The sequence below is a fragment of the Patagioenas fasciata genome, chromosome 31 (genome assembly GCF_037038585.1).
Source record: "Patagioenas fasciata isolate bPatFas1 chromosome 31, bPatFas1.hap1, whole genome shotgun sequence".
NCBI classification, from domain to species: Eukaryota; Metazoa; Chordata; class Aves; order Columbiformes; family Columbidae; genus Patagioenas; species Patagioenas fasciata.
Genome location: NC_092550.1, coordinates 2791740 through 2819543, shown reverse-complemented (window position 1 = coordinate 2819543; position 27804 = coordinate 2791740). Strand labels below are relative to the sequence as shown.

The 27804-nt window shown below is 59.3% G+C and overlaps 1 long non-coding RNA gene across 4 annotated transcripts in view; it reads left to right on the top strand.

Moving 5' to 3' along the window:
• LOC139825934 (uncharacterized) overlaps nucleotides 1-25681 on the top strand; it is a 67094-nt gene extending 41413 nt beyond the window's left edge. The window contains exons 3-4 of one of the 4 annotated variants that reach the window (XR_011736089.1): nucleotides 22966-24233; nucleotides 24490-25681. This is a non-coding gene — a long non-coding RNA (uncharacterized lncRNA). The other 3 variants (XR_011736086.1, XR_011736087.1, XR_011736085.1) reach the window with 3 other exon arrangements.
• Nucleotides 25682-27804: the final 2123 nt, after the last annotated feature.

Genomic DNA, 27804 nt, shown 5'->3' with positions numbered 1-27804 from the left:
CCCTTTGTCACTGGGGCTCATTGTGACATCCCAGGACCCCACATTGTCCCCAGGGCCCATTGTGACATCCTGGGTACCCCATTTTCCCCAGGACCCATTGTGACACTATGGGTACCCCCCCTTGTCCCCAGGGCCAATTGTGACGTCCCAGGACCCCCCATTGTTCCCAGGGCCCATTGTGATGTCCTTGGGAGCCCCCTCTCTTCCCAGGGCTCATTGTGACTCTCAGGGGACCCCACCTTGTCCCCAGGACTGATTGTGACGTCTTAGGGCCCCTCTGTGTCCCCAGGGCCCATTGTGACGTCCCAGGACCCCCATTGTCCCCAGGGCCCATTGTGACATCCTCGGCACCCCCTTGTCCCCAGGGCCCATTGTGACATTCAGGGGACCCCTCTTTGTCCCCAGGGCCCATTGTGACATCCTGGGGACCCCCTCTTGTCCCCAGGGCCCATTGTGACGTCCCAGGACCCCCCATTGTTCCCAGGGCCCATTGTGACATCCTGGGGATCCCTCCTTGTCCCCAGGGCCCATTGTGACGTCCCAGGAACCCCCATTGTCCCCAGGACCCATTGTGACATTCAGGGGACCCCCTTTGTCACTGGGGCCCATTGTGACATCCCAGGACCCCACATTGTCCCCAGGGCCCATTGTGACATCCTGGGGACCCCCATGTCACTGGGGCCCATTGTGACGTCCCAGGACCCCGCATTGTCCCCAGGGCCCATTGTGACACCTTGGGGACCCCCTTGTCACTGGAGACCCGTTGTGACAGCATGGGGACCACCCCTTGTCCTCAGGGCCTATTGTGAACATCCTGGGGAACCTCCATTGTCCCCAGAGCCCATTGTGAGTTCCTGGAGACCCCCTTGTCCCCAGGTCCCATTGTGACATCCTGGGCAGCCTCTTTGTCCCCACGGCCCATTGTGACATCCTGGGGACCTCCTTGTCCCCAGGACCCATCCTGGCACCGTGGAGACCTCCCTTGTTACTGGGGACCCATTGTGACACCATGGGGACCTCCCATTGTCCTCAGGGCCCATTGAGACATCCTGGGGACCCCCTTTGTCACTGGGGACCCATTGTGACATCCCAGGAACCCCATTGTCCCAAGGGCCCATTGTGACATCCTGGGGACCCCCCTTTGTCTCCAGGACATATTGTGACACCGTGGGGACCACATTAGTCCCCAGGGCCCATTGTGACATCCTAGGGATCCCCTCTTGTCCCCAGGGCCCATTGTGACGTCCTAGGACCCCCCATTGTCCCCAGGGCCCATTGTGACCTCCTCGGCACCCCCTTGTCCCTAGGGCCCATTGTGACATTCACGGGACCCCCCTTTGTCCCCAGGACCCATTGTGACATCCTGGGGACCCTCCTTGTCCCCAGAGCCCATTGTGACATCCAGGGGACCCCCTTTGTCCCCAGGGCCCATTGTGACATCCTGGGGTCCCCCCTTTGTCCCCAGGGCCCATTGAAATGTCCCAGGACCACCGTTTGTCCCCAGGGTTCATTGTGACATCCTGGGGACCCCATTTGTCCCCACGGCCCATTGTGGCACCATGGGGACCCCCTTTGTCACTGGGGCCCATTGTGACATCCCAGGACCCCCCTTTGTCCCCAGGGCCCATTGTGACATCCTGGGGACCCTCCTTGTCCCCAGAGCCCATTGTGACATCCCAGGACCCCACTTTGTCCCCAGGGCTTATTGTGACACCATGGGGATCTCCCTTGTCCCCAGGGCCCATTGTGACATCCCATGACCCCCCTTTATCCCCAGTGCTATTGTGAAATCCTGGGGACCCCTTTTGTCCCCAGGGCCCATTGTGGCACCATGGGGAACCCCTTTGTCAGTGGGGACCCTTGTGACATCCCAGGATTCCACTTTGTCCCCAGGGCTCGTTCTGACACCTTGGGGACTCCCATTGTCCCCAGGGCCCATTGTGACATCCTGGGCAACCCCATTGTCCCCAGGGCCCATTGTGACATCTGAGGGACGCCCTTGTCCCCAGGACCCATCGTGGCACCGTGGGGACCCTCCTTGTCACTTGGGCCCATTGTGACACCATGGGGATCCCCCCTTTGTCTCCAGTACCCATTGTGACATCCTGGGGATCCCTCCTTGTCCCCAGGGCCCATTGTGACGTCCCAGGACCCCCCATTGTCCCCAGGACCCATTGTGACATTCAGGGGACCCCCTTTGTCACTGGGGCCCATTGTGAAATCCCAGGACCCCACATTGTCCCCAGGGCCCTTGTGACATCCTGGGGACCCCACTTGGGGACCCCACTTGTCCCCAAGACCCATTGTGACACTATAGGGACCCCCCCTTGTGCCCAGTGACCATTGTGACACCGTGGGTACCACCCTTGTCCGCAGGGCCCATTGTGACATCCTGGGGACACCCCCTTGTCTCCAGGGCCCATTGTGACATCCTGGGAATCCCTCCTTGTCCCCAGGGCCCATTTTGACATTCAGGGGACCCCACTTGTCCCCAGGACCCATTGTGACACTATGGGGACCCCCCCTTGTGCCCAGGGCCCATTGTGACACTGTGGGTACCACCCTTGTCTGCAGGGCTCATTGTTTCATCCCAGGACCCCCCATTGTCCCCAGGGCCCGTTGTGACATTCAGGGGAACCTCCTTGTCCCCAGAGCTCATTGTGACATCCAGGGGACCCCCTTTGTCCCCAGGGCCCATTGTGGCACCATAGGGACCCCCTTTGTCACTGGGGCCCATTGTGACATCCCAGGACCCCCCCTGGTCCCCAGGCCCCATTGTGACATCCTGGGGACCCCCCTTGTCCTCAGGGTCCATTGTGACAGCCCAGGACCTTACATTGTCCCCAGGGCCCATTGTGATATCTCGGGGAACCCCTTGTTCCCAAGGCCCATTGTGACATCCTGGGGACCCACCCTTGTCCCCAGGGCCCATTGTGACATCCCAGGACCCCCCATTGTCCCCAGGGCCCATTGTGACATCCTCGGCACCCCCTTGTCCCCAGGGCCCATTGTGACGTCTCACGACCCCCCATTGTCCCCAGGGCCCATTGTGACATCCTGGGGATCCCTCCTTGTCCCCAGGGCCCATTGTGACGTCCCAGGACCCCCCATTGTCCCCAGGACCTATTGTGACATTCAGAGGAGCCCCTTTGTCACTGGGGCCCATTGTGACACCATGGAGACCCCCGTTTGTCCTCAGGGTCCATTGTGACATCCTGGGGACCCCCCATTTTCCCCAGGACCCATTGTGACATCTTGGCCACCCCCTTGCTCCCAGGGCCCGTTGTGGCACGATGGGGACACCCCCTTTGTCCCCAGGGCTCATTGTGACATCCCAGGACCCCCCTTTGACCTCAGGGCCCATTGTGGCACCATGGCAACCCCTTTTGTCCCCAGGGCCCATTGTGACATTCTTGGAACCCACTTTGTCCCCAGGGCCTATTGTGACACCATGGGGACCCCTCCTTGTCACTGGGGACCCATTGTGACACCATGGGGACCCCTCCTTGTCCTCAGGACTCATTCTCACATCCTGGACACCCCCCATTGTCCCCAGGGCCCATTGTGACATCCTGGGGACCCTCCTTGTCCCCAGAGCCCATTGTGACATCCAGGGGACCCCCTTTGTCCCCAGGGCCCATTGTGGCACCATGAGGACCCTCTTTGTCACTGGGGCCCATTGTGACATCCCAGGACCCCCCTTTGTCCCCAGGGCCCATTGTGACATCCCAGGACCCCACTTTGTCCCCAGGGCTTATTGTGACACCATGGGGATCTCCCTTGTCCCCAGGGCCCATTGTGACATCCCATGACCCCCCTTTGTCCCCAGTGCTATTGTGAAATCCTGGGGACACCTTTTGTCCCCAGGGCCCATTGTGACACCATGGGGAACCCCTTTGTCACTGGGGGCCATTGTGACATTCCAGGATTCCACTTTGTCCCCAGGGCTCGTTCTGACACCTTGGGGACTCCCATTGTCCCAAGGGCCCATTGTGTCATCCTGGGGACCCCCATTGTCCCCAAGGCCCATTGTGACATTCCAAGACCCCCCATTGTCCCCAGGGCCCATTGTGACATCCTCTGCACCCCCTTGTCCCCAGGGCCCATTGTGACTTTCAGGGGACCCCTCTTTGTCCCCAGGGCCCATTGTGACATCCTGGGGACCCCCCCTTGTCACTGGGGCCCATTGTGACGTCCCAGGACCCCCCACTGTCCCCAGGGCCCATTGTGACATCCTGGGGATCCCTCCCTGTCCCCAGGGCCCATTGTGACGTCCCAGGACCCCCCATTGTCCCCAGGACCCATTGTGACATTCAGGGGGCCCCTTTGTCACTGGGGCCAATTGTGACATCCCAGGACCCCACATTGTCCCCAGGACCCATTGTGACATTCAGGGGGCCCCTTTGTCACTGGGGCCAATTGTGACATCCCGGGACCCCACATTGTCCCCAGGACACATTGTGACATCCTGGGGATCCCACTTGTCCCCAGGACCCATTGTGACACTATGGGGACCCCCCCTTGTCCCCAGGGCCCATTGTGACATCCTGGGGATCCCTGCTTGGCCCCAGGGCCCATTGTGACGTCTTAGGACCCCCCTTGTCCCCAGGGCCCATTGCGACATTCAGGGGACGCCTCTTTGTACCCAGGGCACATTGTGACATCCTGGGGACCCCCCCTTGTCCCCAGGGCCCATTGTGACATCCTGGGCACCCCTTTTGTCCCCACGGCCCATTGTGGCACTATGGGGACCCCCTTTGTCACTGGGGCCCATTGTGACATCCCAGGACCCCACTTTGTCCCCAGGGTTGATTGTGATGTCCCAGGGCCCCTCTGTGTCCCCAGGGCCCATTGTGACACTTTAGGGACCCCTCTTTGTCCCCAGGGCCCATTGTGACATCCTGGAGACCCCCCGTTGTCCCCAGGTCCCATTGTGACGTCCCAGGATCCCCCATTGTTCCCAGGGCCCATTGTGATGTCCTGGGGAGCCCCCTCTGTTCCCAGGGCTCATTGTGACTTTCAGGGGACCCCCCCTTGTCCCCAGGGCTGATTGTGACGTCCTAGGGCCCCTCTGTGTCCCCAGGGCCCATTGTGGCACCATGGGGAACCCCTTTGTCACTGGGGGCCATTGTGACATTCCAGGATTCCACTTTGTCCCCAGGGCTCGTTCTGACACCTTGGGGACTCCCATTGTCCCCAGGGCCCATTGTGACGTCTTAGGACCCCCCATTTTCCCCAGGCCCCATTGTGACATTCAGGGGGCCCCTTTGTCCCCAGGGCCCATTGTGACATCCCACGACCCCCCATTGTCCCCAGGGCCCATTGTGACGTCCCAGGACCCCCCATTGTCCCCAGGGCCCATTGTGACATCCTCAGCACCCCCTTGTCCCCAGGGCCCATTGTGACATTCAGGGGACCCCTCTTTTTCCCCAGGGCCCATTGTGACATCCTGGGGACCCCCCCTTGTCCCTAGGGCCCATTGTGACGTCCCAGGACCCGCCATTGTCCCCAGGGCCCATTGTGACATCCTGGGGATCCCTGCTTGTCCCCAGGGGCCATTGGGACGTCCCAGGACCCGCCATTGTCCCCAGGGCCCATTGTGACATTCTGGGGATCCCTCCTTGTCCCCAGGGCCCATTGTGACGTCCCAGGACCCCCATTGTCCCCAGGGCCCATTGTGACATTCAGGGGCCTTGTTTGTCACTGGGGCCCATTGTGACATCCCAGGACCCCACATTGTCCCCAGGGCCCTTGTGACATCCTGGGGACACCCCCTTATCTCCAGGGCCCATTGTGACATCCTGGGAATCCCTCCTTGTCACTGGGGCCCATTTTGACATTCAGGGGACCCCCCATTGTCCCCAGGGCCCATTGTGACATCCTCTGCACCCCCTTGTCCCCAGGGCCCATTGTGACATTCAGAGGACCCCTCTTAGTCCCCAGGGCCCATTGTGACATCCTGGGGACCCCACTTGTCCCCAGGACCCATTGTGACACTATGGGGACCCCCCCTTGTGCCCAGGGCCCATTGTGACACCGTGGGTACCACCCTTGTCCGCAGGGCTCATTGTGACATCCCAGGACCCCCCATTGTCCCCAGGGCCCATTGTGACATTCAGGGGACCCCCCTTTGTCCCCAGGGCCCATTCTGATACCATGGGGACCCCCTTTGTCTCCAGGGCCCATTGTGACATGCTGGGGACGCTCTTTGTCCCCAGGGCCCATTGTGACATCCTGGGGACCCTCCTTGTCCCCAGAGCCCATTGTGACATCCAGGGGACCCCCTTTGTCCCCAGGGCCCATTGTGGCACCATAGGGACCCCCTTTGTCACTGGGGCCCATTGTGACATCCCAGGACCCCCCCTGGTCCCCAGGCCCCATTGTGACATCCTGGGGACCCCTTTGTCCCAAGACTTCATTGTGACATCCTGGGGACCCCCCTTGTCCTCAGGGTCCATTGTGACAGCCCAGGACCTTACATTGTCCCCAGGGCCCATTGTGATATCTGGGGGACCCCCTTGTTCCCAAGGCCCATTGTGACATCCTGGGGCCACCCCCTTGCTCCCAGGGCCCGTTGTGGCACCGTGGGGACACCCCGTTTGTCCCCAGGGCCCATTGTGACATCCCAGGACCCCCCTTTGTACCCAGGGCCATTGTAGCACCATGGGGTCCCCTTTGACCCTATGGCCCATTGTGGCACCATGGCAACCCCTTTTGTCCCCAGGGCCCATTGTGACATTCTTGGGCCCCACTTTGTCCCCAGGGCCTATTGTGACTCCATGGGGACCCCCCCTTGTCCTCAGGACTCATTCTCACATCCTGGACACCCCCCATTGTCCCCAGGGCCCATTGTGACATCCACTGCACCCCCTTGTCCCCAGGGCCCATTGTGACATTCAGGGGACCCCTCTTTGTCCCCAGGGCCCATTGTGACATCCTGGGGACCCCCCCTTGTCCCCAGGGCCCATTGTGACGTCCCAGGACCCCACACTGTCCCCAGGGCCCATTGTGACATTCAGGGGACCCCCCTTTGTCCCCAGGGCCCATTGTGACATCCTGGGGACCCCCCCTTGTCCCCAGGGCCCATTGTGACGTCCCAGGACCCCCCACTGTCCCCAGGGCCCATTGTGACGTCCCAGGACCCCCCTTTGTCCCCAGGGCCCATTCTGATACCGTGGGGACCCCCTTTGTCCCCAGGGCCCATTGTGACATGCTGGGGACGCTCTTTGTCCACAGGGCCCATTGTGACATCCTGGGGACCCTCCTTGTCCCCAGAGCCCATTGTGACATCCTGGGACCCCCCCTTGTCCCCAGGGCCCATTGTGACGTCCCAGGACCCCCCACTGTCCCCAGGGCCCATTGTGACGTCCCAGGACCCCCCTTTGTCCCCAGGGCCCATTCTGATACCGTGGGGACCCCCTTTGTCCCCAGGGCCCATTGTGACATGCTGGGGACCCTACTTGTCCCCAGAGCCCATTGTGACATCCTGGGGACCCCCTTTGTCCCCAGGGCCCATTGTGGCACCATGAGGACCCTCTTTGTCACTGGGGCCCATTGTGACATCCCATGACCCCCCTTTGTCCCCAGTGCTATTGTGAAATCCTGGGGACCCCTTTTGTCCCCAGGGCCCATTGTGACACCATGGGGAACCCCTTTGTCACTGGGGGCCATTGTGACATTCCAGGATTCCAATTTGTCCCCAGGGCTCGTTCTGACACCTTGGGGACTCCCATTGTCCCCAGGGCCCATTGTGACATCCTGGGCAACCCCATTGTCCCCAGGGCCCATTGTGACATTCCAGGACCCCCCATTGTCCCCAGGGCCCATTGTGACATCCACTGCACCCCCTTCTCCCCAGGGCCCATTGTGACATTCAGGGGACCCCTCTTTGTCCCCAGGGCCCATTGTGACATCCTGGGGACCGCCCCTTGTCACTGGGGCTCATTGTGACGTCCCAGGACCCCCCATTGTCCCCAGGGCCCATTGTGACATCCTGGGGATCCCTCCTTGTCCCCAGGGCCCGTTGTGACGTCCCAGGACCCCCCATTGTCCCTAGGACCCATTGTGACATTCAGGGGGCCCCTTTGTCACTGGGGCCCATTGTGACATCCCAGGACCCCACATTGTCCCCAGGACACATTGTCACATCCTGGGGACCCCACTTGTCCCCAGGACCCATTGTGACACTATGGGGACCCCCCCTTGTGCCCAGGGCCCATTGTGACACCGTGGGTACCACCCTTGTCCGCAGGGCTCATTGTGACATCCCAGGACCCCCCTTTGTCCCCAGGGCCCATTCTGATACCGTGGGGATCCCCTTTGTCCCCAGAGTCCATTGTGACATCCAGGGGACTCCCTTTGTCCCCAGGGCCCATTGTGACATCGCAGGACCCCCCTGGGCCCCAGGGCGCATTTTGACATCCTGGGGATGTCCCCTTGTCAACGGGGCCCATTGTTACGTCCCCGGACTCCCCATTGTGTCCAGGGCCCATTGTGACATCCTGGGGATCCCTGCTTGGCCCCAGGGCCCATTGTGACGTCTTAGGACCCCCCGTTGTCCCCAGGGCCCATTGTGACATCCTGGGGATCCCTCCTTGTCCCCAGGGCCCATTGTGACGTCCCAGGACCCCCCACTGTCCTCAGGACCTATTGTAACATTCAGGGGACCCCCTTTGTCCCCAGGGCCCATTGTGACATCCCAGGACCCCACATTGTCTCCAGGGCCCATTGTGACATCCTGGGGACCCCATTTTCCCCAGGACCCATTGTGACACTATGGGTACCCCCCCTTGTCCCCGGGGCCAATTGTGACGTCCCAGGACCCCCCATTGTTCCCAGGGCCCATTGTGATGTCCTTGGGAGCCCCCTCTCTTCCCAGGGCTCATTGTGACTCTCAGGGGACCCCACCTTGTCCCCAGGACTGATTGTGACGTCCTAGGGCCCCTCTGTGTCCCCAGGGCCCATTGTGACGTCCCAGGACCCCCATTGTCCCCAGGGCCCATTGTGACATCCTCGGCACCCCTTGTCCCCAGGGCCCATTGTGACATTCAGGGGACCCCTCTTTGTCCCCAGGGCCCATTGTGACATCCTGGGGACCCCCTCTTGTCCCCAGGGCCCATTGTGACGTCCCAGGACCCCCCATTGTCCCCAGGGCCCATTGTGACATCCTGGGGATCCCTCCTTGTCCCCAGGGCCCATTGTGACATCCTCAGCACCCCCTTGTCCCCAGGGCCCATTGTGACATTCAGGGGACCCCTCTTTTTCCCCAGGGCCCATTGTGACATCCTGGGGACCCCCCCTTGTCCCCAGGGCCCATTGTGACGTCCCAGGACCCGCCATTGTCCCCAGGGCCCATTGTGACATCCTGGGGATCCCTGCTTGTCCCCAGGGGCCATTGGGACGTCCCAGGACCCGCCATTGTCCCCAGGGCCCATTGTGACATTCTGGGGATCCCTCCTTGTCCCCAGGGCCCATTGTGACGTCCCAGGACCCCCATTGTCCCCAGGGCCCATTGTGACATTCAGGGGCCTTGTTTGTCACTGGGGCCCATTGTGACATCCCAGGACCCCACATTGTCCCCAGGGCCCTTGTGACATCCTGGGGACACCCCCTTATCTCCAGGGCCCATTGTGACATCCTGGGAATCCCTCCTTGTCACTGGGGCCCATTTTGACATTCAGGGGACCCCCCATTGTCCCCAGGGCCCATTGTGACATCCTCTGCACCCCCTTGTCCCCAGGGCCCATTGTGACATTCAGAGGACCCCTCTTAGTCCCCAGGGCCCATTGTGACATCCTGGGGACCCCACTTGTCCCCAGGACCCATTGTGACACTATGGGGACCCCCCCTTGTGCCCAGGGCCCATTGTGACACCGTGGGTACCACCCTTGTCCGCAGGGCTCATTGTGACATCCCAGGACCCCCCATTGTCCCCAGGGCCCATTGTGACATTCAGGGGACCCCCCTTTGTCCCCAGGGCCCATTCTGATACCATGGGGACCCCCTTTGTCTCCAGGGCCCATTGTGACATGCTGGGGACGCTCTTTGTCCCCAGGGCCCATTGTGACATGCTGGGGACCCTCCTTGTCCCCAGAGCCCATTGTGACATCCAGGGGACCCCCTTTGTCCCCAGGGCCCATTGTGGCACCATAGGGACCCCCTTTGTCACTGGGGCCCATTGTGACATCCCAGGACCCCCCCTGGTCCCCAGGCCCCATTGTGACATCCTGGGGACCCCTTTGTCCCAAGACTTCATTGTGACATCCTGGGGACCCCCCTTGTCCTCAGGGTCCATTGTGACAGCCCAGGACCTTACATTGTCCCCAGGGCCCATTGTGATATCTGGGGGACCCCCTTGTTCCCAAGGCCCATTGTGACATCCTGGGGCCACCCCCTTGCTCCCAGGGCCCGTTGTGGCACCGTGGGGACACCCCGTTTGTCCCCAGGGCCCATTGTGACATCCCAGGACCCCCCTTTGTCCCCAGGGCCCATTGTAGCACCATGGGGTCCCCTTTGACCCTATGGCCCATTGTGGCACCATGGCAACCCCTTTTGTCCCCAGGGCCCATTGTGACATTCTTGGGCCCCACTTTGTCCCCAGGGCCTATTGTGACTCCATGGGGACCCCCCCTTGTCCTCAGGACTCATTCTCACATCCTGGACACCCCCCATTGTCCCCAGGGCCCATTGTGACATCCACTGCACCCCCTTGTCCCCAGGGCCCATTGTGACATTCAGGGGACCCCTCTTTGTCCCCAGGGCCCATTGTGACATCCTGGGGACCCCCCCTTGTCCCCAGGGCCCATTGTGACGTCCCAGGACCCCACACTGTCCCCAGGGCCCATTGTGACATTCAGGGGACCCCCCTTTGTCCCCAGGGCCCATTGTGACATCCTGGGGACCCCCCCTTGTCCCCAGGGCCCATTGTGACGTCCCAGGACCCCCCACTGTCCCCAGGGCCCATTGTGACGTCCCAGGACCCCCCTTTGTCCCCAGGGCCCATTCTGATACCGTGGGGACCCCCTTTGTCCCCAGGGCCCATTGTGACATGCTGGGGACGCTCTTTGTCCACAGGGCCCATTGTGACATCCTGGGGACCCTCCTTGTCCCCAGAGCCCATTGTGACATCCTGGGACCCCCCCTTGTCCCCAGGGCCCATTGTGACGTCCCAGGACCCCCCACTGTCCCCAGGGCCCATTGTGACGTCCCAGGACCCCCCTTTGTCCCCAGGGCCCATTCTGATACCGTGGGGACCCCCTTTGTCCCCAGGGCCCATTGTGACATGCTGGGGACGCTCTTTGTCCACAGGGCCCATTGTGACATCCTGGGGACCCTCCTTGTCCCCAGAGCCCATTGTGACATCCTGGGGACCCCCTTTGTCCCCAGGGCCCATTGTGGCACCATGAGGACCCTCTTTGTCACTGGGGCCCATTGTGACATCCCATGACCCCCCTTTGTCCCCAGTGCTATTGTGAAATCCTGGGGACCCCTTTTGTCCCCAGGGCCCATTGTGACACCATGGGGAACCCCTTTGTCACTGGGGGCCATTGTGACATTCCAGGATTCCAATTTGTCCCCAGGGCTCGTTCTGACACCTTGGGGACTCCCATTGTCCCCAGGGCCCATTGTGACATCCTGGGCAACCCCATTGTCCCCAGGGCCCATTGTGACATTCCAGGACCCCCCATTGTCCCCAGGGCCCATTGTGACATCCACTGCACCCCCTTCTCCCCAGGGCCCATTGTGACATTCAGGGGACCCCTCTTTGTCCCCAGGGCCCATTGTGACATCCTGGGGACCGCCCCTTGTCACTGGGGCTCATTGTGACGTCCCAGGACCCCCCATTGTCCCCAGGGCCCATTGTGACATCCTGGGGATCCCTCCTTGTCCCCAGGGCCCGTTGTGACGTCCCAGGACCCCCCATTGTCCCTAGGACCCATTGTGACATTCAGGGGGCCCCTTTGTCACTGGGGCCCATTGTGACATCCCAGGACCCCACATTGTCCCCAGGACACATTGTCACATCCTGGGGACCCCACTTGTCCCCAGGACCCATTGTGACACTATGGGGACCCCCCCTTGTGCCCAGGGCCCATTGTGACACCGTGGGTACCACCCTTGTCCGCAGGGCTCATTGTGACATCCCAGGACCCCCCTTTGTCCCCAGGGCCCATTCTGATACCGTGGGGATCCCCTTTGTCCCCAGAGTCCATTGTGACATCCAGGGGACTCCCTTTGTCCCCAGGGCCCATTGTGACATCGCAGGACCCCCCTGGGCCCCAGGGCGCATTTTGACATCCTGGGGATGTCCCCTTGTCAACGGGGCCCATTGTTACGTCCCCGGACTCCCCATTGTGTCCAGGGCCCATTGTGACATCCTGGGGATCCCTGCTTGGCCCCAGGGCCCATTGTGACGTCTTAGGACCCCCCGTTGTCCCCAGGGCCCATTGTGACATCCTGGGGATCCCTCCTTGTCCCCAGGGCCCATTGTGACGTCCCAGGACCCCCCACTGTCCTCAGGACCTATTGTAACATTCAGGGGACCCCCTTTGTCCCCAGGGCCCATTGTGACATCCCAGGACCCCACATTGTCTCCAGGGCCCATTGTGACATCCTGGGGACCCCATTTTCCCCAGGACCCATTGTGACACTATGGGTACCCCCCCTTGTCCCCGGGGCCAATTGTGACGTCCCAGGACCCCCCATTGTTCCCAGGGCCCATTGTGATGTCCTTGGGAGCCCCCTCTCTTCCCAGGGCTCATTGTGACTCTCAGGGGACCCCACCTTGTCCCCAGGACTGATTGTGACGTCCTAGGGCCCCTCTGTGTCCCCAGGGCCCATTGTGACGTCCCAGGACCCCCATTGTCCCCAGGGCCCATTGTGACATCCTCGGCACCCCTTGTCCCCAGGGCCCATTGTGACATTCAGGGGACCCCTCTTTGTCCCCAGGGCCCATTGTGACATCCTGGGGACCCCCTCTTGTCCCCAGGGCCCATTGTGACGTCCCAGGACCCCCCATTGTCCCCAGGGCCCATTGTGACATCCTGGGGATCCCTCCTTGTCCCCAGGGCCCATTGTGACGTCCCAGGACCCCCCATTGTCCCCAGGGCCCATTGTGACATTCAGGGGACCCCCTTTGTCTCCAGGGCCCATTGTGACGTCCCAGGACCCCCCATTGTCCCCAGGGTCCATTGTTACATCCTGGGGACCCCCTTGTCACTGGGACCCATCATGACACCATGGGGACCCTCCTTGTCACTTGGGCCCATTGTGACACCATGGGGACCCCCCCTTTATCCCCAGTGCCCATTGTGACATCCTGCGGACCCCCCATTGTCCCCAGGGCCCATTGTGACATTCAGGGGACCCCCCTTTGTCCCCAGGGCCCATTGTGACATCGTGGGGACCCCCTTTGTCCCAATACTTCATTGTGACATCCTGGGGTCCCCCCTTGTCCTCAGGGTCCATTGTGACAGCCCAGGACCTTACATTGTCCCCAGGGCCCATTGTGATATCTTGGGGACCCCCTTGTTCCCAAGGCCCATTGTGACATCCTGGGGACCCCCCCTTGTCCCCAGGGCCCATTGTGTCGTCCCAGGACCCCCCATTGTCTCCAGGGCCCATTGTGACATCCTGGGGATCCCTCCTTGTCCCCAGGGCCCATTGTGACATCCTCTGCACCCCCTTGTCCCCAGGGCCCATTGTGACATTCAGGGGACCCCTCTTTGTCCCCAGGGACCATTGTGACATCCTGGGGACCCCCCCTTGTCCCCAGGGCCCATTGTGACATCCTGGGGACCCCGCCTTGTCCCCAGGGCCCATTGTGACGTCCCAGGTCCCCCCATTGTCCCCAGGGCCCATTGTGACATCCTGGGGATCCCTCCTTGTCCCCAGGGCCCATTGTGACATCCCAGGACCCCCCATTGTCTTCAGGACCTATTGTGACATTCAGGGGACCCCCTTTGTCACTGGGGCCCATTGTGACACCATGGAGACCCCCGCTTGTCCTCAGGCTCCATTGTGACATCCTGGGCACCCCCCATTTTCCCCAGGACCCATTGTGACATCCTGGCCACCCCCTTGCTTCTAGGACCCGTTGTGGCACCATGGGGACACTCCCTTTGTCCCCAGGGCCCATTGTGACATCCCAGGACCCCCCTTTGTCCCCAGGGCCCATTGTAGCACCATGGGGACCCCCTTTGACCCCAGGGCCCATTGTGGTACTATGGCAACCCCTTTTGTCCCCAGGGTTCATTGTGACATTCTTGGACCCCACTTTGTCCCCAGGACCTATTGTGACACCATGGGGACCCCTCCTTGCCACTGGGGACCCATTGTGACACCATGGGGACCCCCCCTTGTCCTCAGGAGTCATTCTGACATCCTGGACACCCCCATTGTCCCCAGGGCCCATTGTGACATCCACTGCACCCCCCTGTCCCCAGGGCCCATTGTGACATTCAGGGGACTCCTCTTTGTCCCCAGGGCCCATTGTGACATCCTGGGGACCCCCCCTTGTCCCCAGGGCCCATTGTGACGTCCCAGGACCCCCCATTGTCCCCAGGGCCAATTGTGATATCCTGGGGATCCCTCCTTGTATTCAGGGCCCATTGTGATGTCCGAGGACCCCCCATTGTCCCCAGGGCCCATTGTGACATCCTCTGCTCCCCCTTGTCCCCAGGGCCCATTGTGACATTCAGGGGACCCCTCTTTGTCCCCAGGGCCCATTGTGACATCCTGGGGATCCCTCCTTGTCCCCAGGGCCCATTGTGATGTCCCAGGACCCCCCATTGTCCCCAGGACCTATTGTGACACTCAGGGGACCCCCTTTGTCAGTGGGGCCCATTGTGACACCATGGGGACCCCCCTTTTCCTCAGGACTCATTCTCACATCCTGGACACCCCGCATTGTCCCCAGGGCCCATTGTGACATCCACTGCAACCCCTTGTCCCCAGGGCCCATTGTGACATTCAGGGGACCCCTCTTTGTCCCCAGGGCCCATTGTGACATCCTGGGGACCCCCCCTTGTCCCCAGAGCCCATTGTGACGTCCCAGGACCCCCCATTGTCCCCAGGACCCATTGTGACACTATGGGGACCCCCCCTTTTGCCCAGGGCCCATTGTGACCCCGTGGGTACCACCCTTGTCCCCAGGGCCCATTGTGACATCCTCTGCACCCCCTTGTCCCCAGGGCCCATTGTGACATTCAGGGGACCCCTCTTTGTCCCCAGGGCCCATTGTGACATCCTGGGGACCCTCTTTGTCACTGGGGCCTATTATGACATCCCAGGACCCCCCTTTGTCCCCAGGGCCCATTGTAGCACCATGGGGACCCCCTTTGACCCCAGGGCCCATTGTGGCACCATGGCAACCGCTTTTGTCCCCAGGGCCCATTGTGACATTCTTGGACCCCACTTTGTCCCCAGGGCCTATTGTGACACCATGGGGACCCCTCCTTGTCACTGGGGACCCATTGTGATACCATGGGGACCCCGCCTTGTCCTCAGGACTCATTCTCACATCCTGGACGCCCCCCATTGTCCCCAGGGCCCATTGTGACATCCACTGCACCCCCTTGTCCCCAGGGCCCATTGTGACATTCAGGGGACCCCTCTTTGTCCCCAGGGCCCATTGTGACATCCTGGGGACCCCCCCTTGTCCCCAGGGCCCATTGTGACGTCCCAGGACCCCCCATTGTCCCCAGAGCCCATTGTGACATCCTGTGGATCCCTCCTTGTCCCCAGGGCCCATTGTGACGTCCCAGGACCCCCCATTGTCCCCAGGGCCCATTGTGATATGTTGGGGAGCCCTCTTTGTCCCCAGGGCCCATTGTGAAATTCAGGGGACCCCAACTTGTCCTCAGGGCCCATTCTGATATCCTGGGGACACTCTTTGTCCCCAGGGCCCATTGTGACATCCCAGGACCCCCCATTGTCCCCAGGGCCCATTGTGACATTCAGGGGACCCCCCTTGTCCCCAGGGCCCATTCTGATACCGTGGGGACCCCCTTTGTCCCCAGGGCCCATTGTGACATGCTGGGGATCCTCTTTGTCCCCAGGGCCCATTGTGACATCCTGGGGACCCCCTTTGTCCCCAGGGCCCATTGTGGCACCATAGGGACCCCCTTTGTCACTGGGGCCCATTGTGACATCCCAGGACCCCCCCTGGTCCCCAGGGCCCATTGTGACATCCTGGGGACCCCCTTTGTCCCAAGACTTCATTGTGACATCCTGGGGTCCCCCCTTGTCCTCAGGGTCCATTGTGACAGCCCAGGACCTTACATTGTCCCCAGGGCCCATTGTGATATCTGGGGGACCCCCTTGTTCCCAAGGCCCATTGTGACATCCTGGGGACCCCCCCTTGTCCCCAGGGCCCATTGTGACATCCCAGGACGTTACTTTGTCCCCAGGGCCCATTGTGACATCCTGCGGATCCCTCCTTGTCCCCAGGGCCCATTGTGACATCCCAGGACCCCCCATTGTCCCCAGGGCCCATTGTGACATCCTCTGCACCCCCTTGTCCCCAGGGCCCATTGTGACATTCAGGGGACCCCTCTTTGTCCCCAGGGCCCATTGTCACATCCTGGGGACCCCCCCTTGTCCCCAGGGCCCATTGTGACATCCTGGGGATCCCTCCTAGTCCCCAGGGCCCATTGTGACGTCCCAGGACCCCCCATTGTCCCCAGGGCCCATTGTGACATTCAGGGGACCCCCTTTGTCACTGGGGCCCATTGTGACATCCCAGGACCCCACATTGTCCCTTGGGCCCATTGTGACATCCTGGGGACCCGCCCTTGTCCCCAGGGCCAATTGTGACGTCCCAGGACCCCCCATTGTTCCCAGGGCCCATTGTGATGTCCTTGGGAGCCCCCTCTCTTCCCAGGGCTCATTGTGACTCTCAGGGGACCCCATCTTGTCGCCAGGGCTGATTGTGACGTCCTAGGGCCCCTCTGTGTCCCCAGGGCCCATTGTGACGTCCCAGGACCCCCATTGTCCCCAGGGCCCATTGTGACATCCTCGGCACCCCCTTGTCCCCAGGGCCCATTGTGACATTCAGGGGACCCCTCTTTGTCCCCAGGGCCCATTGTGACATCCTGGGGACCCCCTCTTGTCCCTAGGGCCCATTGTGACGTCCCAGGACCCCCCATTGTCCCCAGGGCCCATTGTGACATCCTGGGGATCCCTCCTTGTCCCCAGGGCCCATTGTGACGTCCCAGGACCCCCCATTGTCCGCAGGGCCCATTGTGACATTCAGGGGACCCCCTTGTCCCCAGGACCCATCATGACACCATGGGGACCCTCCTTGTCACTGGGGACCCATTGTGACACCATGGGGACCCCCCCTTGTCCTCAGGGCCCATTGTGACATCCTGGGCATCCCCCTTTGTCCCCCGGGACCATTGTAACACCGTGCGGATCCCCTTTGTCCCCAGGGCCCATTGTGACACTGTGGGGAACCCCCTTGTCACTGGAGACCCATTGTGACAGCATGGGGACCACCCCTTGTCCTCAGGGCCTATTGTGAACATCCTGGGGAACCTCCATTGTCCCCAGAGCCCATTGTGAGTTCCTGGAGACCCCCTTGTCCCCAGGTCCCATTGTGACATCCTGGGGAGCCTCTTTGTCCCCACGGCCCATTGTGACATCCTGGGGACCTCCTTGTCCCCAGGACCCATCCTGGCACTGTGGAGACCTCCCTTGTCACTGGGGACCCATTGTGACACCATGGGGACCTCCCATTGTCCTCAGGGCCCATTGAGACATCCTGGGGACCCCCTTTGTCACTGGGGACCCATTGTGACATCCCAGGAACCCCATTGTCCCAAGGGCCCATTGTGACATCCTGGGGACCCCTCTTTGTCTCCAGGACATATTGTGACACCGTGGGGACCACATTAGTCCCCAGGGCCCATTGTGACATCCTAGGAATCCCCTCTTGTCCCCAGGGCCCATTGTTACATCCTGGGGACACCCCCTTTGTCCCCAGTGCCCATTGTGACATCCTGTGGACCCCCCTTTGTCCCCAGGGCCCATTTTGACATTCAGGGGACCCACCATTGTCCTCAGGGCCCATTGTGAGGTCCCAGGACCCCCCATTGTCCCCAGGGCCCATTGTGACATCCTCGGCACCCCCTTGTCCCCAGGGTCCATTGTGACACTATGGGGACCCCCCCTTGTGCCCAGGGCCCATTGTGACACCGTGGGTACCACCCTTGTCCTCAGGGCCCATTGTGAGGTCCCAGGACCCCCCATTGTCCCCAGGGCCCATTGTGACATCCTTGGCACCCCCTTGTCCCCAGGGCCCATTGTGACATTCAGGGGACCCCTCTTTGTCCCCAGGGCCCATTGTGACATCCTGGGGACCCCACTTGTCCCCAGGACCCATTGTGACATGCTGGGGACGCTCTTTGTCCCCAGGGCCCATTGTGACATCCTGGGGACCCTCCTTATCCCCAGAGCCCATTGTGACATCCAGGGGACCCCCTTTGTCCCCAGGGCCCATTGTGGCACCATAGGGACCCCCTTTGTCACTAGGGCCCATTGTGACATCCCAGGACCCCCCCTAGTCCCCAGGGCACATTGTGACATCCTGGGGACGCTCTTTGTCCCCAGGGCCCATTGTGACATCCTGGGGACCCTCCTTGTCCCCAGAGCCCATTGTGACATCCAGGGGACCCCCTTTGTCCCCAGGGCCCATTGTGGCACCATAGGGCCGCCTTTGTCACTGGGGCCCATTGTGACATCCTGGGGACCCCCCCTGGTCCCCAGGCCCCATTGTGACATCCTGGGGACCCCCTTTGTCCCCAGACTTCATTGTGACATCCTAGGGACCCCCCTTGTCCCCAGGGCCCATTGTGACATCCCAGGACCCCCCATTGTCCCCAGAGCCCATTGTGACATCCTCGGCACCCCCTTGTCCCCAGGGCCCATTGTGACATCCTGGGGACCCCCCCTTCTTCCCAGGGCCCATTGTGACGTCCCAGGACCCCCCATTGTCACCAGGGCCCATTGTGACATCCTGGGGATCCCTCCTTGTCTCCAGGGCCCATTGTGATGTCCCAGGACCCCCCATTGTCCCCAGGGCCCATTGTGACATCCTCTGCACCCCCTTGTCCCCAGGGCCCATTGTGACATTCAGGGGACCCCTCTTTGTCCCCAGGGCCCATTCTGACATCCTGGGGATCCCTCCTTGTCCCCAGGGCCCATTGTGACGTCCCAGGACCCCCCATTGTCCCCAGGACCTATTGTGACATTCAGGGGACCCCCTTTGTCACTGGGGCCCATTGTGACACCATGGAGACCCCCGCTTGTCCTCAGGGTCCATTGTGACATCCTGGGCACCCCCCATTTTCCCCAGGACCCATTGTGACATCCTGGCCACCCCCTTGCTCCCAGGGCCCGTTGTGACATCCTCTGCACCCCTTTGTCCCCAGGGCCCATTGTGACATCTGGGGGACGCCCTTGTCCCCAGGACCCATCGTGGCACCGTGGGGACCCTCCTTGTCACTTGGGCCCATTGTGACACCATGGGGACCCCCCCTTTATCCCCAGTGCCCATTGTGACATCCTGCGGACCCCCCATTGTCCCCAGGGCCCATTGTGACATTCAGGGGACCCCCCTTTGTCCCCAGGGCCCATTGTGACATCGTGGGGACCCCCTTTGTCCCAAGACTTCATTGTGACATCCTGGGGTCCCCCCTTGTCCTCAGGGTCCATTGTGACAGCCCAGGACCTTACATTGTCCCCAGGGCCCATTGTGATATCTTGGGGACCCCCTTGTTCCCAAGGCCCATTGTGACATCCTGCGGACCCCCCTTTGTCCCCAGGGCCCATTTTGACATTCAGGGGACCCACCATTGTCCTCAGGGCCCATTGTGAGGTCCCAGGACCCCCCATTGTCCCCAGGGCCCATTGTGACATCCTCGGCACCCCCTTGTCCCCAGGGTCCATTGTGACACTATGGGGACCCCCCCTTGTGCCCAGGGCCCATTGTGACACCGTGGGTACCACCCTTGTCCCCAGGGCTCATTGTGACATCCCAGGACCCCCCATTGTCCCCAGGGCCCATTGTGACATTCAGGGAACCTCCCTTGTCCCCAGGGCCCATTCTGACACCGTGGGGACCCCCTTTGTCCCCAGGGCCCATTGTGACATCCTGGGGACCCCCTTTGTCCCAAGATTTCATTGTGACATCCTGGGGACCCCCCTTGTCCTCAGGGTCCATTGTGACAGCCCAGGACCTTACATTGTCCCCAGGGCCCATTGTGATATCTGGGGGAACCCCTTGTTCCCAAGGCCCATTGTGACATCCTGGGGACCCCCCCTTGTCCCCAGGGCCCATTGTGACATCCCAGGACCCCCCATTGTCCCCAGGGCCCATTGTGACATCCTCGGCACGCCCTTGTCCCCAGGACCCATTGTGACATCCTGGGGACCCCCCCTTGTCCCCAGGGCCCATTGTGACGTCCCAGGACCCCCCATTGTCCCCAGGGCCCATTGTGACATTCAGGGGACCCCTCTTTGTCCCCAGAGCCCATTGTGACATCCTGGGGACCCCCCCTTGTCCCCAGGGCCCATTGTGACGTCCCAGGACCCCCTATTGTCCCCACGACCTATTGTGACATTCAGGGGACCCCCTTTGTCACTGGGGCCCATTGTGACACCATGGAGACCCCCGCTTGTCCTCAGGGTCCATTGTGACATCCTGGGCACCCCCCATTTTCCCCAGGACCCATTGTGACATCCTGGCCATCCCCTTCCTCCCAGGGCCCGTTGTGGCACCATGGGGACACCCCCTTTGTCCCCAGGGCTCATTGTGACATCCCAGGACCCCCCTTTGTCCCCAGGGCCCATTGTAGCACCATGGGGACCCCCTTTGACCCCAGGGCCCATTGTGGCACTATGGCAACCCCTTTTGTCCCCAGGGCCCATTGTGACATTCTTGGACCCCACTTTGTCCCCAGGGCCTATTGTGACACCATGGGGACCCCTCCTTGTCACTGGGGACCCATTGTGACACCATGGGGACCCCCCCTTGTCCTCATGACTCATTCTGATATCCTGGATGCCCCCCATTGTCCCCAGGGCCCATTGTGACATACACTGCACCCCCCTGTCCCCAGGGCCCATTGTGACATTCAGGGGACCCCTCTTTGTCCCCAGGGCCCATTGTGACATCCTGGGGACCCCCCCTTGTCCCCAGGGCCCATTGTGACGTCCCAGGACCCCCCATTGTCCCCAGGGCCCATTGTGATATGCTGGGGAGCCCTCTTTGTCCCCAGGGCCCATTGTGAAATTCAGGGGACCCCAACTTGTCCCCAGGGCCCATTGTGACATCCTGGGGACCCCATTGTCACCAGAGCCCATTGTGATATCCTGGCGACCGCCCTTTGTCCCCAGGGCCCATTGTGACATCCTGGGTCCCCCTTTGTCCCTGTCGAGGGTTAGGATTGCGGGGTGACAATCAAACCCTGGCAGATGTGTTGTCAACCTCCTCTCCCCCCCCCCACTTCCCCCTTTTGCCCCTCCCTCTCCCCCCTTCCCACTCAGCACAGGCGATCGGGAGGGGAAGAAGCACAGAGGGGAGAGAGCTGGAAAAGTTCAAGATGTTTTACTGATGCTACTGATGAGAACAGAGAAAATAATACAAATATACAAAACCCATCTTGTAAGTCTGAGCAACTGCAGAGCCAGCACCCAAAGTCCTGGATCAGACTCTGCAGCCAACCGGAGCTGGATTCAGTCTCTCACTGGCCTCCGTTCGCAGGGACGACCAGCAAGGTCCTCTCCTGATGTCGGCCATGAGGAAAAAAGGGAGAAAGGGAAAAGGGGCGAGATCCTCGTGATCTCCCACTTTTATATGAAGTATTCACGTGAATGGAATGTTATTCACCGTTGGTCAGTCTCTCGATCACCAGTTTCTCGTTGCCCCTCTCGCGAGATGTCCATCTGTGCTTGTCAATAAGTTTGCATTCCCTTGCTGGGTTTAACCAAAACATGTGTCTGGTTCTCCAGGAAAATGCAGCTGACATGAAGGCTTTGGCTGACAGGCAAATTCACTAAAAGAGAAACTTGTTTTTAACAAAACCAGGACATTCCACCCCTTATCATATGACATTCACTGAATACTTAAACCTTATCAATACAATCTATCAATACAATCTAATTAATCACTACTACTATATATATATACATATGTACATATATACACAGGAGTAATTAATCAGTGGACCATCCTTTGAAAAGTTCATTAAGTTCATTTTGTCACCACAGTCTCCCAGGGCAGGGAAAATGGTCCAAGTGCATCTCATGACCCCTGTTGGTGGGTTAAGGACACCAACTTCCAAGAAGGTGTCGGGCGCCACTCGAAGAAGCCAGCGCTGGTTTCATCACCATTGTCTTGATCTGAAAGACACTTATTAAACATTGTTAGTGCGGCAATTCACATCGTACAGTTCAGCATTGCACATTTTCACCTAAAATCAAATCCCCTTGAGGTGCACACCGAACTTCTCCATCCTTAAGCATCACCCACCAGGTGCTGCCAGGTCCCTGGGCAAAAACAATCCCACGAATAGGTTTGCCTGTGCCTGAGGCAGGAGGAACCCAGACTGCCTTTCCTAAGATATTTTCCATGTGTACTACAGGGACTTTATCTCCTTCCACAGTCCATAGAATTTCTGATTGGGCAGGCCCGGCTCGATTGGTTGATCCCCTGGTGTTGACCAACCAAGTGGCTTTTGCTAAATGTGAATCCCAGTTTTTAAAGGCTCCACCACCCAGTGCCTTTAGTGTAGTTTTTAACAAACCATTGCACCTTTCAGTTTTCCCAGAGGCTGGTGCATGATATGGAATATGATACACCCACTCAATACCATGTTCTTTGGCCCAATTGTCTATAATACTGTTTTTGAAATGAGTACCATTGTCTGATTCAATTCTTTCTGGCGTACCCGGCCACCAAAGGACTTGCTTCTCAAGGCCCAAGATGGTATTTCGGGCTGTAGCAGGAGGTACGGCAGATGTTTCCAACCATCCAGTGGTTGCTTCCACCATTGTAAGTACATAACGCTTACCTTGACGTGTTTGTGGAAGTGTAATATAATCAATTTGCCAAGCTTCTCCATACTTACACTTTAACCATCGCCCCCCATACCATACAGGCTTTAACCGTTTTGCTTGTTTGATTTCGGCGCAAGTTTCACATTCATGAATAACCTGTGAAACAGTGTCCATAGTTAAATCCACCCCTCGATCACGAGCCCATTTTCATGTTGCATCTCTACCTTGATGCCCTGAAGCACCATGGGCCCACCGAGCTAGGAAAAGTTCACCTTTATGTTGCCAGTCCAAGTCCACCTCAGCTACTTTAATCTTAGCAGCTTGATCCGCTTGTTGGTTGTTTCGATGTTCCTCGGTGGCTTGACTTTTAGGCACATGAGCATCTACATGACCAACTTCCCCAGGCAGGCTCTCCAGCCGAGCAGCAATGTCTTCCCACAGCGTGGTTCCCAATGGTTTCACCTCTGCGCTGCCAGTTGCTTTTCTTCCATTGCCGTAGCCACCCCCACAAGGCATTTGCTCCCATCCATGAGTCAGTATAGAGACAAAGCATTGGCCACTTCTCTCGTTCAGCAATGTCCAAAGCCAGCTGGATGGCTTTCACTGCTGCAAACTGACTGGATTCACCTTGTCCTTCAGTGGCTTCTGTAACTTGTCGTGTGGGACTCCACACAGCAGCTTTCACCTTCGATGTTTTCCTACAGACGACAGGATCCACCTGTGAACAGTGCACACTGCTTATCAGTCTCTGAAAGCGGATTATATGGTGGTGCTTCTTCAGCACGTTTTACTTCCTCCTCATCTGCAGACATCCCAAAGTCTTTGCTTTCTGGCCAGTCTGTAATCACTTCTAATATCCCTGGACGGTTGGGACTTCCAATCCGAGCTCATTGCGTGATCAGTGCAATCCATTTACTCCATGTAACTTCGGTGCCATGATGTGGAGAGGGAACCGTCCCTTTGCACACCCAGCTCAGCACCGGCAGTCGAGGTGCAGGAGGAGCTGTGCTTCAGTGCCCATCACTTCTGAAGCAGCTCCAACTCCTTCATATGCTGCCAGTCTCTCCTTTTCAGTTGCAGTACAGTTGGCCTCAGATCCTTTGTATCCTCGACTCCAAAAACCTAAGGGTCGACCTCGGGTTTCTCCTGGTGCTTTCTGCCAGAGGCTCCAGGTAAGTCCATTATCTCCGGCTGCGGTGTAGAGCACATTTTTAACACCTAGTCCAGTTCGAACTGGTCCAAGGGCCACCGCATGAGTTATCTCACGCTTCATTTGTTCAAAGGCTTGGCGTTGTTCAGGGCCCCACTCAAATTGGTTCTTTTTTACGAGTCACTCGATAGAGAGGCTCACAATGTGGCTGTGGTCAGGAATGTGCATTCTCCAAAAACCTACAACGCCCAAGAAAGTCTGTGTCTCCTTTTTATTAGTAGGTGGAGACATTGCTGCAGTTTTGTTGATCACATCCATTGGGATCTGACGACGGCCATCTTGCCATTTTATTCCTAAAAACTGGATCTCCCGTGCAGGTCCCTTGACCTTGCTTCGTTTTATGGCAAAACCAGCATCCAAAAGAACAGGAATTATTCTCTCACCTTTTTTGAAGACTTCTTTCGCTGTGTCGCCCCATACCATGATGTCATCAATGTATTGCAAGTGTTCTGGAGCTTCACCTTGCTCCAGCGTGGTCTGGATCAGCCCATGGCAGATGGTAGCACTGTGGTCCCTGGGGTCATTGGTTGGGTCATGGAGTCACTGGTTGGGTGATGGGGTCATTAGTTGAATAATGGGGTCATTGGTTGAATGATGGGGTCATTGGTTGAATGATGGGGTCATTGGTTGGGTCATGGGGTCACTGATTGCGTGATGGGGTCATTGGTTGAATGATGGGGTCATTGGTTGGGTTGTGGAGTCACTGATTGGGTGATGGGGTCACTGGTTGGGTTCAGGATTGGTTGGTTGGATGATGATGATGGTGGTTGGATGATGATGGTGGTTGGATGATGATGGTGGTTGGATGATGATGGTGGTGGTTGGATGATGATGGTGGTGGTTGGATGATGATGGTGGTTGGATGATGATGGTGGTGGTTGGATGATGATGGTGGTGGTTGGATGATGATGGTGGTTGGATGATGATGGTGGTTGGATGATGATGGTGGTTGGATGATGATGGTGCTCTATGCCAAGGATGCACGGAGCATCTGGGCCAGTCACAAGAGGATGCTTTTGGATATTGGGGTGCAGGGCTTTGGTGTGAAGGTTCGGGAGACAGACTTTTGGGTGCAGGGATTTGGGCACCAAGAGTTCTGGGTGCAGCATTTGGGTCTGCAGGGTTCAGGTGTTCAGGACCTGGGGGTGCAGGACTTGTGGGCTGGAGGATTTGAGCGTGCAGGGATTTGGGGTGAGGGATTTCAGGGTGCCAGTTATGGGAGGGAAGGATCTGGGGTGCAGGGTTAAGGGGTTTAGGATTTTGGGGTGCAGAGTTTAGGGTGCACGTTCTGGGCATGTATGATTTGAGAGTGCAGGGCTTTGGGGTACAGGATTTGGGGTGCAGGGTTTTGGGGTCAGGATCTGGGGGTGCATGGTGTTGGGGAGAAGGATTTGGGGGTGCAGCATTTTGAAGTGCAGGGTTTGGAGGAGGGAGGTTTTGGGGGTGAAGGATTTGGTGGTGCTGGTTTTGGGGGTGCAGTGTTAAGGGCGTGGAAGATTAGTGGTGCAGGATTTGTGGGGTTCAGGATTTGGGGCTGCAGGGTATGGGAGGGAAGGATCTGGGGTTGCAGGATTTGGGGGTGCACTGTTGGGGGTGCAGGGTTTAGAAGTCAGGTCTCAGAGTGCAGCGTTTGGGGTGCAGGGGCTTGGGGGGAAATTTAAGGTTGCAGAGTGTGGGGTGCACAGGACTGGGGCACAGGATTTGGGGGTGCGGGGTTTCAGGGTTCAGGATTTGGAGGTGTGGAGTTTTGGGGTGCAGGGGATGGGGTTGAAGGATTTGAGGCTGCAGGGTGGTGGGGGAAGGATTTGGGGGTGAGAGATTTGGGGTGCAGGATTTGGGGGTGCAGAGTTTTGGGAGGCAAGGATCTGGGGCTGCAGGACTTGGGGGTTCAGTGTTTAGGGCAGCACAATCTTGGGGTGCAGGGGTCTGCACTGAAGGGTTTGGTAGAGCAGGATTTGGGGGTGCAGGACTTTTGGGTGAGGTTTGGGGGTGCAGGGTTCATGTGTTCAGGAACTGGGGGTGCAGGATTTGAGGGTGCAGGGCTCTGGGTGCAGAGTTTGGGAGTTCAGGGTTTGGGGTGCAGGGTTTTTGGCAGGAGGATCTGAGGGTGCAGGATCTGGGGGGCAGGATTTGGGGTTCAGCATTTTCAGTGCAGGTTTTGGGGGGACTTGATTTTAGGGTGCTCGCTTTGGGCTGCAGGATCTGGGTGCAGGATTTGGGGTTTCAGGGTTTAGGGTAACCGGAATTTGGGGTGCAGGGGCTTGGGGTGAAGAGGATGGTAGAGCAGGATTGGTGGGGGCAGGATCTAGTGTTTGGGGTTCAGGAATGCAGTGTTTTGAAGTGCAGGATCTGGGGTGCTTGATTTTGGGGTGCAGAGTCTTGCAGGAAGGATCTGGTGGTGCAGGGTTTAGGGTGCAGAATTTGGGGGTGTAGGGTTTTAGGGAGAAAGGCTTGGGGGTGCAGGTCTAGGGGGTTAAAATTTGGGGGCAAAGGGTTTGAAGGAGCAGGATTTGGGGTGCAGGATTTGGGGGTGCAGGGTTTGGGCGTGCAGTGTTAAGGTGGTGGAGGGTGCAGGGTTTGTGGTGAAGGTTTTGGGGTGCAGGATCTGGGGGTGCAGGATTTGGGAATGCGGCATCTGGGGTACCTGATTTGGGGTGCAGGATTTAGGGTGCAGGTTTTTGGGTTTCATGGTTTTGGGGCACAGGGCTGGGTGAGGCCAGATTTGGGGTGCAGGTTTGGGTGAGGAATCTGGGGGTGCAGGGTTTGGTAGTGCGGGAATTGAGGGTGCAGAGTTTGGGGGGCAGGGCTTGGGGGAGCAGGAGTTTGGGGTTCAGAACCTGTGGGTGCAGAGTTTGGGGTGCAGAACCCGTGGGTACCGGGTTTGGGGAGGCAGAATTGGGGGTGCAGGGTTTTGGGGTTCAGGACATGGGGTTGAGGATTTGGGGGTGCAAGGTTTGGAAGTGCATTGATTAGGGGGAAGGATTTAGGGTGGTGGGATTTGGGGGCACGGGGTTTGGGGGTCAGCATTTGGGGCTGCAAAGCTTAGGGGGCAGTGTTTTGAGTGCAAGTTGGGGGAGGACTTGATTTTGGGGTGCAGGGTTTGGGGTGCAAGTTTGGGGATGGCAGCATTTCGGGTATACAGTTTGGGGGTGCAGGGTTTTGGGGAGCAGTATCTGGGGGTACAGGATTATGGGATGTGCAGGGTTTGGGGGCGCAGGGTTCAGGGTTGCAGGGTTTGGTATCACAGGTTTGAGGGGTTCATGGCTTGGGAGGAAGGATTTGGGGGTGCAGAATTTAGGGGTGCACGTTTTAAGGGTGCAGAGCTTAGGGGGAAGAATCGGAGATGTAGGGGTTTTGGGGACATTATCTGGGGGTCAGGATTTGGGGTGCAGGGTTTTGAGGTGCAGGGTTCAGGTGTTCAGGGTTTGAGGGAAGGATCTGGAGGTGCAGGGCTTTGGAGTGGAGGATTTTGGGGTGCAGGGTTAGTTGGGATTTGGGGTTGCAGGGATTTGGGGTGCAGGGTTTGGTGGTGC